Here is a 14799-nt window from a genome sequence, read left to right as displayed (position 1 = left end):
TAGTGAGTAAGCGAGTAATAATAGGATAACAGAGTATCATAATAAACATCAATCAGTTGATTTCCCCTAGCCAGTACGGACTTCAAGAGGAAATCAACGGAATGTGCGTTGCTTAGTATTAAAGATTAACTGACAAAAAACAAAGGAAATCATTTGTACACATTAGGCGTCTTCCTAGATTTCAGCAAAGCGTTTGATTCAATCAAGCATTATGTACTTCTTAGCAAGTTGCCGTATTATGGAATACGAAGAATCTCACTTAAATTATTAGAAAACTGCCTCTCATGTTGTTCTCAGTATGTTTTAGTTAATAATGCCGCGTTCGATCTGCAGTTTATCAAATTTGGTGTTCCTTAGGGCTCAATCATAGCACCTACCCTGTTTCTCTTGTACATCAACGACATTTTATCTATCCCACGAACTACTTCCGTTATCCTTTATGCTGAGGATACTAGTGTATTTTTTTCTGCAGATAATTTAAGTCCCTTAATTCCTCGCGTAAATTATGGCTTGCAAATCTATCTGGCTGGCTTGTTGCAAATGAACTGTTAAATGTTGGCAAAACGAAGTACATTATTTTTAGTTGTTAACAGAGCAGTTCATATTAGTAATGAAGTAGCATTTCAATCGCGACCGCTGGAACGAATTTCAAATCTCAAATCTTTAGGCATCCGGTTTCATGAATACCATCGCTGGTCTTGTCATGTTCGCTTTATTAAACGCAATGTTGAGCAATGAATTCATGTGTTTAACAGGTTTCGTCTACTGTTATCTCGTTATTTACGAGCGCTACTTTAATATCGTTCACTGGCGGCTTCATTACTGTTTGCTCGTATGGGGCACTACTGGTAGGTCAAACATGGAAGGTCTATATTTATTAGAGAAGGAAGGTGTCCGCTTCATTGAAAACTTACCGGTACGTGACTCAACAGCGTTATATTCTATGCAAAATAGAAACTTGGGCATTGAATCCTTGTGTAAACTGCGTTTGTCAGAGACTGCCTTTTCTGATTTTACAAGCGATCCACAACTATTCATATCGAAGTATACAAAGCATAAGCCGCATTACGAATTTACGAAAACTGCTTTTATAAAATCTATATGTAGGACTAACTGTGGAACACAGATATTCCGTTGGCTTATTCCTAACCTGCTGAACCTTTATCCTGATTTGTTGGGCGTCATGGAAAACTGTTATCTGCAAAACTGCTCTGCAGCCATCGTACTGACATGTTGTTGGGAAGTAGTTCTTCTTTAGAAGGTGATGTATGCAATCTCTATGCGCGCTTTTAAACAAAATATAAAAAGTATCCCAGAATCTGAAGAATCTGCGCAAACTGCGGTCTTGTTTTTTTGTTAGTGCGTGGTATTTAAAAATGTTTGTTACCTTTCACTTCAAGCGCTTTAACAAACAATACTGCAGACTGGGCGAGTTGGTTAACATACATCTTGAAAAATTTAGCGCGACACACAAGGACCGAAAGAGTAGACGACACGAGCGCTGTGTCGCTCGTGTCGTCTACTCTTTCGGTCCTTGTGTGTCGCGCTAAATTTTTCAAGACGCTTTAACAAAAATGTCGCGATAGCTAGCTTCATGTAAAAGGCATACAATTGCTCGATCATACTTTGTGAAAAGAATCCTAAACTTATGACAAGAATTCCAAACTATCAGCATACAGGAATAAGATTCGGAAGCTTTTTGCGGTGTATGCTGCTTGAGCCAGCTCCTTTTGATTTTATTTTAAAATCGGGAATGCGTTTTATATGTAGATATGCCCCTTTGCGTGAGCACAAATTTTCCAGCCGCCGCGGTGGATGAATGGTTATGGTGCTCGGCTGCTGACCCGAAAGACGTGGGTTCAATCCTGGCCGCGGCGGTTGAATTTCTTTGGAGGAGAAATTCGAGAGGCCCCTGTACTGTGCGATGGCAGTGCACGTTAAAGAACCCCAGGTGGTCTAAATTTCCGGAGCCCTCCACTACGGCGTCTCTCATAGCCTTAGCCGCTCTGGGACGTTAAACCCCATAAACCAACCAACCAACAAATTTTCCTCTAGGCTGCTTACCTGACGCCTGAAAACACTCGGCCACCTCCGCAGTGATAGCTGTCTCACATTTCTGTATAGTATTACCACTTTCCTAAACCATACATCAGTGCGTGGTAGTTAAAGATCTTTGTGTGTTACCTTTTACATCAAGTGTTTTAACAATAATGCCGCGGTAGCTAGCTTGACGTAGGAAGCAGACAACTGCTCGATCATACTTTATGAAAAGAATCCTACACTATCAGCATACAGGACTAACATTCGGAAGCTTGTTGCAGTGTATGCTGCTTGAGCCTGCTCGTTTTGATTTTAATTTAAAATCAGGAATGCGTTTTACCTGTACATATTCCATTCTTCTTCAGCACAAATTTTTCTCCAGACTGCTTGGCTGACGCCTGAAACCACTCGGCCACCTCCGCAGTGATCGCTGTCTCACATTTCTGTATAGTATTACAACTTTCCTAAACGATACATCAGTGCGTGGTAGTTAGAGATCTTTGTGTGTTACCTTTTACATCAAGCGTGTTAACACTAATGCCGCGATAGCTAGCTTGACGTAGGAAGCAGACAACTGCTCGATCATACTTTATGAAAAGAATCCTACACTATCAGCATACAGGACTAACATTCGGAAGCTTGTTACAGTGTATGCTGCTTTAGCCTGCTCCTTTTGATTTTATTTTAAAATCAGGAATGCGTTTTACATGTACATATTCCCCTCTGCGTGAGCACAAATATTTCTCCAGGCTGCTTGGCTGACGCCTGAAACCACTCGGCTACCTCCGCAGTTATCGATGTCTCATATTTGTGTATAGTATTAACACTTTCCTAAACCATGAGAAGTTGACCGAAATTTCTGCAAATAGCAGCACCATGTCTATTGGGCCGGGAATTTTATCGGGGGTCTTTGGGAGGCGTAAAGTACAAAAATAGGCAAGGCTCCCATATGGATACCTACAAGCGAACGTTGCCACCGTGAACGTAACTATGGCGCCGACGGGGGCGCCTCTCGCGGCGAGGGGCTCACTTCCGGCAAGATAAGCTCACTCAGACGCGAGCTGCGACGCCTGCAATCCTATCACTGTGGCGGGTGCTGCTGCGTTCTCAGATTGCCAACGCTGTCGATTTTGAACGTAAATCGTTGCGTTGTCGACAGGATAGGCATGCACGCGCGATAATGCACCAGGCATTCGCTGACATCTTCAGTAGTTTGATCATGCTTGTCCGAGGGCAAGAGTTGCACCACTCTCTAGCGTTTGTCGGTTACAGGAGAGTGAATGCTATGAAATCTAGAGCGAGCATATTGCTGGCCTTGAGGAAGCAAATTAAGCAACTCACCTGCCTTGCTAACGCTCGCCTTTGTTGTAAAAGCGGCCCTCTAACCTCTCGCTTGCAGATCGCCGTATTAGTACTGTAATGAGCTGACTCGCACAATTAATGTGGACGGCAACAATATTCGTTCGAGTGGTGCTGCTCAACAGACCAGCGTTCTTGAGCGCCAAACCCGCCTCTTCGTCAGCTTTCTCTTTCTAGTTCTTTCTCTCCTTCGTCGGCTATAGCTGCTGGGGCATGAAACACGAACTCTCTTTCTTACAGTACAAACTTTTCTTGAACAAAATGTCCCTGCGGAACTAGTTTGCTATGAGCACTAACTCTCGAACCTAGGCTTAAGCTGCAGCTGTGCCTGCTCTGTTCGAAAACCAATGTGGTGATTTGAGAAAACAATTTCACACGCAGAAGGTTTCTGTTACGGAAGATGTTTGTGCGTAAAGCATGCCACTGAGCGTGAAGCGCCCTGAAGAAACTGCATGCAATGAATCACGGGTATGCCTCCGCCGCGTCCTCCAAAACTGCGAAGGTAGAAATAGCCTTTGGGAGATTTTTTTTATCATACCAGTACGGTCTCTTTCGCCTTTCTTCGAAGAGCATCATTAACGTACTCCTGAATCGGTAGAGCATGTTGTAACGGTGTATCGCCCTTCTCCCCTCTCGTGAAATAAAGTAAATAGCAAAACTAGTTTAAGAAAGTTTATTACACCTAGTATTAACTCGTTTCCGCTGAAATTAAAAGTTTGACCACTCACAAAATCTCACCCGTGCCCGATGTTAATTCATTCTATGGTCTCCTCGTTATGTTCGCCAACCGTCCATTTCTTTGAGACAGTTTTCTACGAGCTGATACGCCCCATTGTCGTGCATGGCAGGTTCGCAACCGAAACATGGCGTCTTTGAACGAAAAGCGCGACAGCTCCACTTTGCACGCCTTTTTTTATTGTCTGACGGCATTACACCTGGAAGACGCCAGCAATATTTTGCTGTGTTCACGAGATGGTGTCACTACACTCGTACTTTAAATGCGCGCACTACGGTAACTAGGACCGGGTGGCAAATACGGACAAGCAAGGCACAACGGTAGGCACAGCCACGCGTTACGGTACAGCAAATACTTACGCATGGCTCCACCAAAACACTGTTAAATTAGCCAGGTCTGTAAGCCCTCAAAACGCAAGCGTTTTAGGAAGTGCGTTTTACTGTACTCTGAAAGCCACCTGACAAGACCAGCAACTTCACGTCGTGAACTCGTGCGGCTACAAGAATGCGCGCGTCAATTTTTATATTCCTGTGCGAAAAAAAGCCTCACAATTCTACCCTCTAGGCCAGGCATTGTTCTCTCGCCTTCTCTTGCGACGCTTTCTGTTTCGTGCAGTGCGCCAGTCTGCTACGCCGACTGCGACGGAGCGGTCCTGATATACTCTTACCGCTGTTCGCAAGGCGGGGCTGGCTGCAAGGCTATTGCGACAGGTCGTACCAAATTCCCTTTGCATTTAGGCCAAGGCCAAAGACAAGCGCGGGCTGAAAAGCAGAACAGCTAAGTTGAAAGGTTTAGAAGAGACGAAAAGAGTTTCGCAGGAGGTTTTTTTTTTCAGGTCCTAGGAGGTAGAGCGATTGCTTTGAGAGTCCCAGAATGAGCTGAAGCTACTTGGGCATCACGCGAAAGCGCTAAGGAGCTAAACAGGTGAAAGCCCCTACGATCACCATAGGCCTTGGATGTGACCGTCGAGAGTTTCGACTACGGAGCACAAATGAGAGCAGGAAGGGCATCGCTAACTGCAAAGCACGGCGCTGTGCGTATATGTTTCTCAAGTAAAGGCTGAAGCGTAGCACGAATTAGCCTGCAACTTTGTAGTAAAGGTGTTCTTAGTAAGGAAACGAAAGATCTAGAATCGAAAGATTTATTCTCGCTTATATGGAGCCCTATCTCTAAGGATTGGTTTTGATAGTTGATCCTGCGTGATGGCTGATTGACTATGACGTGCGGCTACTATGCACAGGTTAAGAGTTATTGAATTCCAACCACTTCAGTGCATTTTGACGAATGCGGAATGCAGCAACACAACTGTCCTTGCCTCATCTTGCCTTGGACATTCGCAGTCTTCTCCGGTGCACCGCATGCGATATCGAGACGTCGGTCCACGTAATGACTACGCCAGTCTTCTGCCAGCTATTCTGGCAGGTACTGCCGGCGCCTAGTTAGCATCCGGTCTCGGAATTCCATGGTGTAAGGACGCAGAAGAAAGCAAAGCATACCTCGAGAAAGGCAGCATTTTATCAAGTTGCCCGAACCAAATTACCCTCACATGAAGACAGGCTTTAGGAGTTCAGCTGCAATTTACGGTATAAAGTAACTGAAAATAGAGCAAATTTTTGTTCATTGACGAACCGTTATCGTTTTCTTAACCACCGAGCACAATATATGCCTTATTGGCACAGTACCTATATATTTCGCGATCTTTTAGCAGGCGAATGCGTGTGTCTTGAAATGTGTTTGTCAGCGGTAAACAAAATTTATTTAATTTTGGGAGATCCACTGTACGCAGAAAGACAGTTCTGTCGTCTCAAGTTTAGAGCTTCCTCCCATATGACCGTTCTCCTTGATTTGCGCTACGCGTCTTCATGCCTTATTACTACGTCCTAAGATTCTTGCTTTAATACAGTCGTGGCCGCATCCACACCTAAATGAATGTTATAAATATTCTCATTATTTAGCGCAAGAAACTGGGAGTTCTTTGACGTCTGGTAGCAGGAAGCTGGTTTTGACACAACAACCAACTTCGAGGGATGCTCATTGCGCTAATATTGGTATAAAATTCAACTGCTGATGACTACGAGGGGCATCGGCACGCTCAACAGTATTTGGGCTGCAAAGCTTACGCGCTTTGGAAACACCGTGTTAAGATAGATGTACAGCATGCGTTAATAGATTACAATTGAAAGGGTCTTCTTTGGGACAATGCTCCATGGCTCGTTAAGAACCGTCAGCATTCCAAATCTAATGAAAGCGACAAGCTCTCATGGGCATATTCAAGAAAACTTTGCGCAGAATGACACAAGACGAAGGGAGAAACCGGCACACACACACGAGAGCAAACTTGCAACTGTATTTTCGGAAACAATACATCGCCTTAAAAAGCAGAAAAGGCGCAAGCGTACGATAGCCAGTGCAACACGTGTGGGAGCGCATTGGTATAGCAAATATAGCATCAGTGATAGGCACATGACAATTCAAACGAAGCGAAATAGCCCAGAAAGCAGGAACACAAAAGCGGGTTATCGAACGCGAAGAAAATCAAGTTTTTTTTTTTTGAGAAGGGCTACCGAGACTTATTCCCGCAGCCTGCCGTACTAGATTTCTCAAGGGCCTCCACAATTTCCCGGGCCACCCTATCGGACGCTCTCCCGATAACCATCGTAGAACGCAGGAGAGGGCGGCACTGCTGTTTTTTCTTCTTATTCCTGTCTATGTAGTGTTTGCATTTAAAGCAATGCAATGACAGGTTCGAGCCTCCATTTGAGCCCAAGGAATTGGCATGCTCTCTGAGCCTGCCATTGAGACAGCGCCCTTTCTGGCCTATGTACACAGACCCACACCTGAGTGGAACCTTATACACTACTCACAACGTGCAGGGCACAAACTGTGTTAGGTGTTTCATGACACATTTGTTCTTCATTGCTCTCTTACCCTGGCACCTGCTGGTCATGGCGCACAGGCGGGTCATTTTCAAAGGAGCTGTAAACACAACATCCACTCCGAACTTGTTGACCACCCTTTTGACATTGTGCGATAGCTTGTGCGCATATGGGAGGACTTGAAAAGGCTTTTTTTCTCTTGGCAGCGTGAGGTGTGGAACATCGACGGCCTCTCAAGCCTTCTAAATTGTCTAAACAATGACTCGGCTACAGAAACTAATACTGCACTCGGGAATCCAGCTCGCTCGAAACGTTCAACCTGGTGGTCAAAACTGGGTTTGACCCTGTGCGTGCATGACTTCGAAAAGGCTGATCTTAGACAAGAAGATGGAATGCCATGTTTTACGAGCTTAGAATGAGATGAGTCAAATGGTAACAAAGCTTTTTTCGAACGCGGCATGTGAGCCCAACAAGGGTGCTTGTCATTAGTAAAAAACAATTTTAGATCTAAAAATTGTACACAGTTGTCCTGTGGTAGTTCAAGGGTAAACTTCAGAGTCTTGGAGCAAGCACAAAAATTCGCCAAGACTGAGTCAGTCTTGCTGACTCCCAGATTTAGCCCCAGATTTACCTAAATTGATCGCTTCCAGGCGGAGCCGATATTATCTTGTTCTAGAATGTTCTAGTAACTTGCAACGCGTTATCTCGTAAGTTCGCGATCAGCTTAAAACGAGCACGGCCCAGAGCTCCGGACATTCTGCTCGACGAGCGCCTAGCACGCTTGTTGCTTCGCCGCTTTTGGGTACTGGTGTCACGGATGTTTTTAACCCGCCTCGAAGCGCGCACTAGTTCACGCGAACTGTTTACAAATATGCTCTTGTGTGTCGGCATGTTCGTTTTGTGGCGGCAGCGTGGAGCGGCTTCCTTAAATGGGCGTCCGCAAAGAGCAATGTTTCCAATGTTGCAGCGCCTCCGCACGCGCCTCTTTGAGCAAGCATGCGTGGACGCACTGTCAATGAGTGAGGATGAGTTCTTGCGCAAATGGTCGACATATTTCATCGTCCTGCGCGGCGGTCGAGTGTCGGCTTTCTTACTGCCTTACTGACGTGCTCAGTGCTGCGTCACTGCGCATGTGCTTGACTGATCAGAGTATTGAGTTCAGCAGTTTTTCATTGTATTTTTGTTCACATTAGAAAAAATAAACTTCTCTTTCTACGCCGCAGACGAGTGATTCAGTTCTCTGCGGGCGCAGGTCTGCCTAAATAAAGAGTTTTCGTTATTTGGTCTGCGCGCACCGTGCCTTGATTCAGTGCACATTAAAAATCTTGCAAGTTGTTCATGTCTGACCACAGCTGTGCGGGCACCTTTCATGCTAAGATCTTTGAAGGCGCTTTACGCATAACTGCCTCTAGCTACTTCCAGGGGCACTGAACTCAGTGCCTGGGAATTATGCTCCCTATGCTAGTGGCGGAGTCGTCTCTTTGCTGCCATCAGTGGGAAAATTTTACACCTTTTGCAATTCCACGAGCACTCATCACCGTCACGATTAATAAAACATTACCAGTCGAACCACATTCACAGCAGGACTAAGGGAACGGCCATGGACCTGCGATTGATCCCTGATTACATCCTTACTTACTTCAAGCCATCATCTCCTCCCCTATAGCTATCACGCCCTCTTCTGTCGTTTTTTTCTTGTCGAATTAACTTTGTACCCCTAACGGAGCATCAGTTATACTTTCTCCCTATTGTTGCCTTACCCATACAAAAAGCTTTCTGATTTAACCGCGCATAATTTCATCTCCTCATTTGTTGCATATCTGCTATCTCACGCTGCTCTCTTGTCGATCCCTTCCCACAGCTCGCAATGTTTTCGTTAGTGCAGTTTCGAGCCTCTGCTGTAGACTGCGAGCTTCTTCCCCACATGAGTTCTCGGCCCGATAGAACTTTTGCGTAAATTGCCTCCCGAGGTACGCAGGTAGGCAACTATTCGTGACCTAAAGCCTGGACCACGTGGAGCGCTTACAACGTGCGAAACGCGCAGCGTGTGATGCTCACGCGGCCATGACGCCAAGCTTCCCCAACCACAAGTGGGATTCAAATGGTAGTGCAAGTTCGGCGGTAAGACCACCTACGTTTCACTTGTGGAGAGTTTTAGGCTGAGAAAAAAAACACCCCATACCGGCCACGCTTGCGAGGACGTGGCAAACGCACTCAACCTCACACTCAGTCTCCTACCTATTGCACACTCAAGTTACAAATCCGGGGCGAAAAGTTGTCGCAACTTCGAACGCATCGCTGTAAATCGATTTCTTTCCCTTTAGTAAGGCTGAGATATGGGCGAGTTGGTATGCATTCATACTGTTGAACAGCGCAAAAAAGGCGGGACAACAACAAGACAAGCGCTGACTATCAACTGGGTTTATTGAAGGACGGAAGGGTATATATACAAAAACATAACACAAAGAAGTAAGAGATAGTGTGAAAAGGGCCGTGAAAATCAAAACTTATGTCACATGTGAAGTGATGTAAGCCAATTCCTTGTTGCTAAGTGCCACGGAACTGTTCAACAGTATTAATTCTTTCCCTTTGCGGTCTTTACGATCCAGGAATCTCGCCACAAGCACAGACGTAGCCACATTGCGGCACCTTGATATTTTAACTCTCCTGACTTTCATGTTATGGACTGGAGTACTTGCTAGTGGACGTGGCAGCTTTTACGAAACATTCATTCTTGTGCGACGACAACCGCACCGTCCTTCATTTGAAGGCTGTTTACCAGGCGTACGCTTACGAAAGTGTTTGGCGTGTCAAAAGTCTTGCGCTGTTGCAAGACTTTTGACTCGCCATCTCATTTATCCAGATGGCCTTTCCTTGGCGTGTAGCAAACGACACTTCTGTGAGCTGAGCCGGTGAGGTGCAAAAAAGTCAACGTCATATTGACGCCAACGCTCGTTAAGACGAAAACGCCAATCAAGAAGAGGAAGAAGTGTGCGTTGCGGAAGTGTTGTAGACGCGCACGTCATGGGCTACGCCGCAGTTGACCTTCGACTGCTTAATACCAACGTGACAATATTCTTTGCGCCGCTCAGGCCTGTCGTTGTATTATCGGACAGCGATAATACGGCGGACACACAAACCCAAAGTGCTACACCGGAGAATTGGTCTCGAGCCCGCAAGTTGTACTGTGAGATGTCACCTTATCTTGTAGGACAGATAAATTGCGACTCATGTGTCCGCACATCATCCGGAAGCGCACGCCGTGAGTGGCCCAGTACGGCATCAAACAGACGCATGGATGTTCCGTCACGTAGCCAAATATTTCCTTTCTTACACCTCGAAAATAATCGTCTCGGCCGTCCCGGTTTTTGTGTCGCAGCTTTAAGAACCTGCATTTTTCCTAGTCTTAATGTATGACATTTCTCTCATTTATCCTTTCATTTTTCGAAAATATATTAGAAAGAATTACTCCAAATATCTCGTTTACGCACTCCAAAGCCTATTTCAAGGATGGGCGACCTGAGAGAGAAGTTGGCCGCGCACACGGTGTCTTGCTGATTAAAAACTAAAGCTGTTAAAAGGTACTTTCAAACTTCACTGATTCATAACGAAGTTCAGTAAAAAGCACAGAAAACAAGCACATGAATGACTAGAATAATCGAGCATTTCATACCTGACTTTTACAAGACAAAGCAGATTCCGATAAATACGACGGCCCTACCTGCTTCAAAATTGGTCGATTCGCCCGTCATAATGGCCCGCGCCGTAACTTGGACAACTGATATGTAATCTAAAGTTGGAAACCAAATATCTCATAGCAACAGCAACCGCTAAATCCGTGATCTATAAGTGGCTAAAGGTGCTCAGCCGCGCAAAGAATATAACGTGTACTTTATCGCACCTGAGCGGCTCAGCTCAGAAGCGTCGTTTCCTACACGCCAGGGAAAGACCATCTGGTTCAATCAGATGGCGAGTCAGAAGGTTTGCAAAAATGGAAGGTAAGCCTCTGATACCCTACAAGCCAAACACTTTCGTAAGCGTACGCGTGGTAAACCGCCTTCACGTGAAGGACGGCGTCGTTATCGTCGCACAAGAATGAAAGTTTCGTAAAAGCTCCCGCGGCTACTAGCAAGAGCTCCAGCCCATAGCATGGAATTCAGGCGAGTTAATATACCAAGCTGCCGCGACGTGGCGTCATCTGCGCCTGGAGCGAGATTCCTCGAACGGGAAGAAGGCAAAGGGGAAGGAAATGATTTTCAGCGATGAGTTCTAAGTTGCGCCAAGTAGTCGCCCCAGATTCGTAACTTGAGTGGGCAATGGGAAGGAGACTGAGTGCGAGGCTGAGTGCGTTTGCCATGTGCTCGTATGCTTGGCCGGCATGGAGTGTTGTTCTCTGGTAATAGCTCGCCCCTAGTGAAACGCAGGTTGCCTAGCCGCCGAACTTGCACTACCATGGGAATCGCACCCGTGGTTGGGGAAGCTTGGCGTCACGGCCGCGTGAGTATCACATGCTGCGCCTTTTCAAATGTTGAAAGCGCTCGATGCGGTGCAGGATTTAGGTCATGAATAGTTGCCTACGTGCGTACCTCGGGAGGAAATTTATGCAAAAGTTTCATCTGGTGAAGAACTCATTTATGGGAGAGAAGCTGGGACTCCACATTTAGTATTTAGCTGCAGTCATATCTTGCAGCAGTCAAACCTACAAAAGGAATCAGAAACTTTCGAAATTTTATCTCTAGCTCTTTCGAAAACATAAAAAACTGCTTGTCGGCGTTGGGCGTGCTGCTTACAATCATCCCTTCAATTTATTTAACCACCACAAATGTGAGGGCGACAGCATATGAATTCACATCACTCTGAATAAATTAGAAAATGGAAGATGATGGTGCGTTGGCTTCGCCACATTGTAGCTGCCGCTAGAATGGTCGCAGCGTTTCTTATAACTAGAAAAAGTTATGCCTACTTATTCACCTTGAAAACTAGGCAGAAAATGCCCTTCAATTTCGTAAATGATTACATTTAAAAATATATTCTTGTTTTTCGACCACTGTGGAGCATTCTCTTAAACACGAATTCATAGAACCAATAGGTGCGATAGTAAGAGTTTGAACTTTCTGTAGCATGGGGAAAAGAAGTTATAGATTCTTATCACATATTGAACCACCTCGAGTGGAGGCATACAGCTCACATCTGCCTGAGAAACATTGATTTGGCATGAAGAAGAACCCCGCACTCCTCGGCTACAATCTTTGAAGTTTATACGCAAGCCCTGAAAAAATATCAACATTTTATCGCATTGGCAACTAGAGAGAAGCGTTGCAGTAATGCGTTAATGCACGCGTAAGACATATTTGCATAGACGAGGAAAACATCTACGCAGAATGCGTTAGAAATTGACATTAAAGACCGGGGAAAGAGTATTCGGAAAGGTCGTCATAGAATACAAAACATTTTCTTCAAGTTCTTAATCATACTCTCCTCCAGATACATCCAGACCAGTCACTCCATATATAGAACACATAGGGTTTTATTCCACACTTTTTAGGCTTGCTGTAACAACTGCCCCTTAGTGAGGGTGCGGCCTCTCTGCTTGACACGCGGTACCATCCCCCAGTCTCTCTTGATCGTCTGCATGTATCGTGTCCTCGCATAGAAAACCAGGGACTGGGGAGCTTCCAGCTGAGTGCCGATGCCGATCGCTGGGTGCATCACAGTTTGCGCCTCACTTTGCCCATGTGGCCATCCGGCGCTAACCAAACAGCGTGCCTCACAGGTGCAATAGAAGCATCGCTGGTCGAGCACTGCTAGGCGATTGCGGCTGCATTGTTCTTCTTGCGAGGTCACTCCTAGCTCGGCCTCTCGGTGTTTAAAGGGTCTCCATGAGCACCTTTCTTTTTTAGCTCATTCGAGGGCTGCTTGCCGGTGGTCCACAAACGTCCGTGCGCACGAATGCACTATTACGACCACACATGCTGAGCGGGTCCACACGGGACGGATGCAAAGAGACACCCTTAGGCACAGTTGAAAGAAAAGCATCTATTCAAGAATTGCATATTGCCACCTAGTCTTGCCAGGTGGCGCATACGAAGTAGGGCGACGACGACGAAGTAGGGCTCGCGCCGTGTGGAGTCTGTCGCTGTTGTTGCCCCAGCTTGCCTGGCCTTCCCTTTCGTGCCTGCTAATAAAGCCCCCCTTCGTCAGCAAGTACGTTACAGTCTGGTGGAGTGTGCCGGGTACCCGTGAGCCCATGCAAGAGACCCCTCCAGGCAGCCGTCGAGCCAGCCCTGTACCGCTTGACACCCCGGTACATCGCTTCAGCCGGAGGATCCAGGGACTGCCATCGGAGGTTGGACCATTAGAGAGCGGCGCCATGGCGACAGCCGCTCTTCCTCCTCTGCAAACCGCTGCTGCCGCGCCATCCCACTACACCTTGCAGACTCCGCGGATTCCCAAGACGTTCCGAGGGGAAATTTTTGAGGATGTGGAGGACTGGCTCTTTCACTTTGAACGCGTAGCTGCGTTTAACCAATGGGACGACGCAGCCAAACTCCGGAACGTTTACTTCAGCCTCGAGGATAGTGCTCGCACCTGGTTTGAGAACCGAGAGGACGTTCTAATCTCGTGGCATGAGTTCCGTCGACGGCTGCTGGAGGCCTACACAAGCGCTGATCGTCGCGAACGAGCTGAGCGTGCGCTACAATCCCGCATCCAGCTGCCGAACGAAAGCGTTCAGATGTACGTCGAGGACATGACGCGCCTCTTTAGAAGAGCTGATCCGGCCATGCCAGAAGAAAAGAAAGTCCGGCATTTGATGCGTGGCGTCAAAGAACAGCTCTTTGCAGGCCTCGTGCGCAGCCCGCCATCGACCGTCGCTGCATTCCTTGCCGAGGCCGCGACGATGAAAAAGGTTCTTCAACAACGTTCTGCGACTTACAACCGGCCCGTGCATGCTGCTGCAGTCACCGAATCGTTTGCCACCACCGGGAGCCACCCTGACGATTTGCGCGAACTGATTCGCACCATCGTGCGTGAAGAGGTCCTCAAGTTTTGCAGCCCTTCGCAGTCTGCACTTGGCTCGATTTCCGCTCTTGTTCGCGAGGAGGTGCAACAGGCGTTCAGGGGTCCTACCGTCGAAACACCACCTCTGCCGGGAGACTACAGCCGCCCCACCTATGCCGAAGTTGCGAGACGCCCGGCTGCAGCTTCGCCACCGCCGATTCCAGTAACGCCTCCTGCACCGCTGTCCCCAGTTCCACCAGTCCCGTATTTCGACGATCGCCGAGCGTACTTGCGGAAGGCCGATGTCTGGCGCACATCTGACAACCGGCCACTCTGTTTTCACTGCGGAGAACCAGGCCATCTATACCGCAATTGCTCTTATCGACGCCTCGGTCTGCAGGGATTTCGAGCCGATTCGCCCAGACCCCGGTTTGGCCACCGGCCTCCAGCCATTGAAGACTTCCTCGCGGAACAGCGACTTTCAGCCCGTGCGCCGCATCAGCCGCGCTCATCTTCTCCGAGACGGTCTTCCCCGAACCCGTACAGCTCCTCGCGAGCAGTACAGGGTCGCTCGCCGAGCCCTCGCCGGGAAAACTGAGACCAGCGACCTTCGGCGGCGAGGTCGCTGGGAGTTGCTGCGCTGAAGACCTCCCGCCGCCGCCGCTACGCTCCGACCGTGAACAGATAGCACCGTCATCTGACCGAGACAGTTGCGTTTCCTTGGACATACCTGTTCTTCTCGACGGTCACAGAGTCAGTGCATTAGTGGACACCGGGGCCGACTATTCA

The sequence above is a fragment of the Amblyomma mixtum genome, chromosome 5 (assembly GCF_055824585.1).
Source record: "Amblyomma mixtum isolate Tamu chromosome 5, ASM5582458v1, whole genome shotgun sequence".
NCBI classification, from domain to species: domain Eukaryota; kingdom Metazoa; phylum Arthropoda; class Arachnida; order Ixodida; family Ixodidae; genus Amblyomma; species Amblyomma mixtum.
This window is presented reverse-complemented; position numbering follows the sequence as displayed.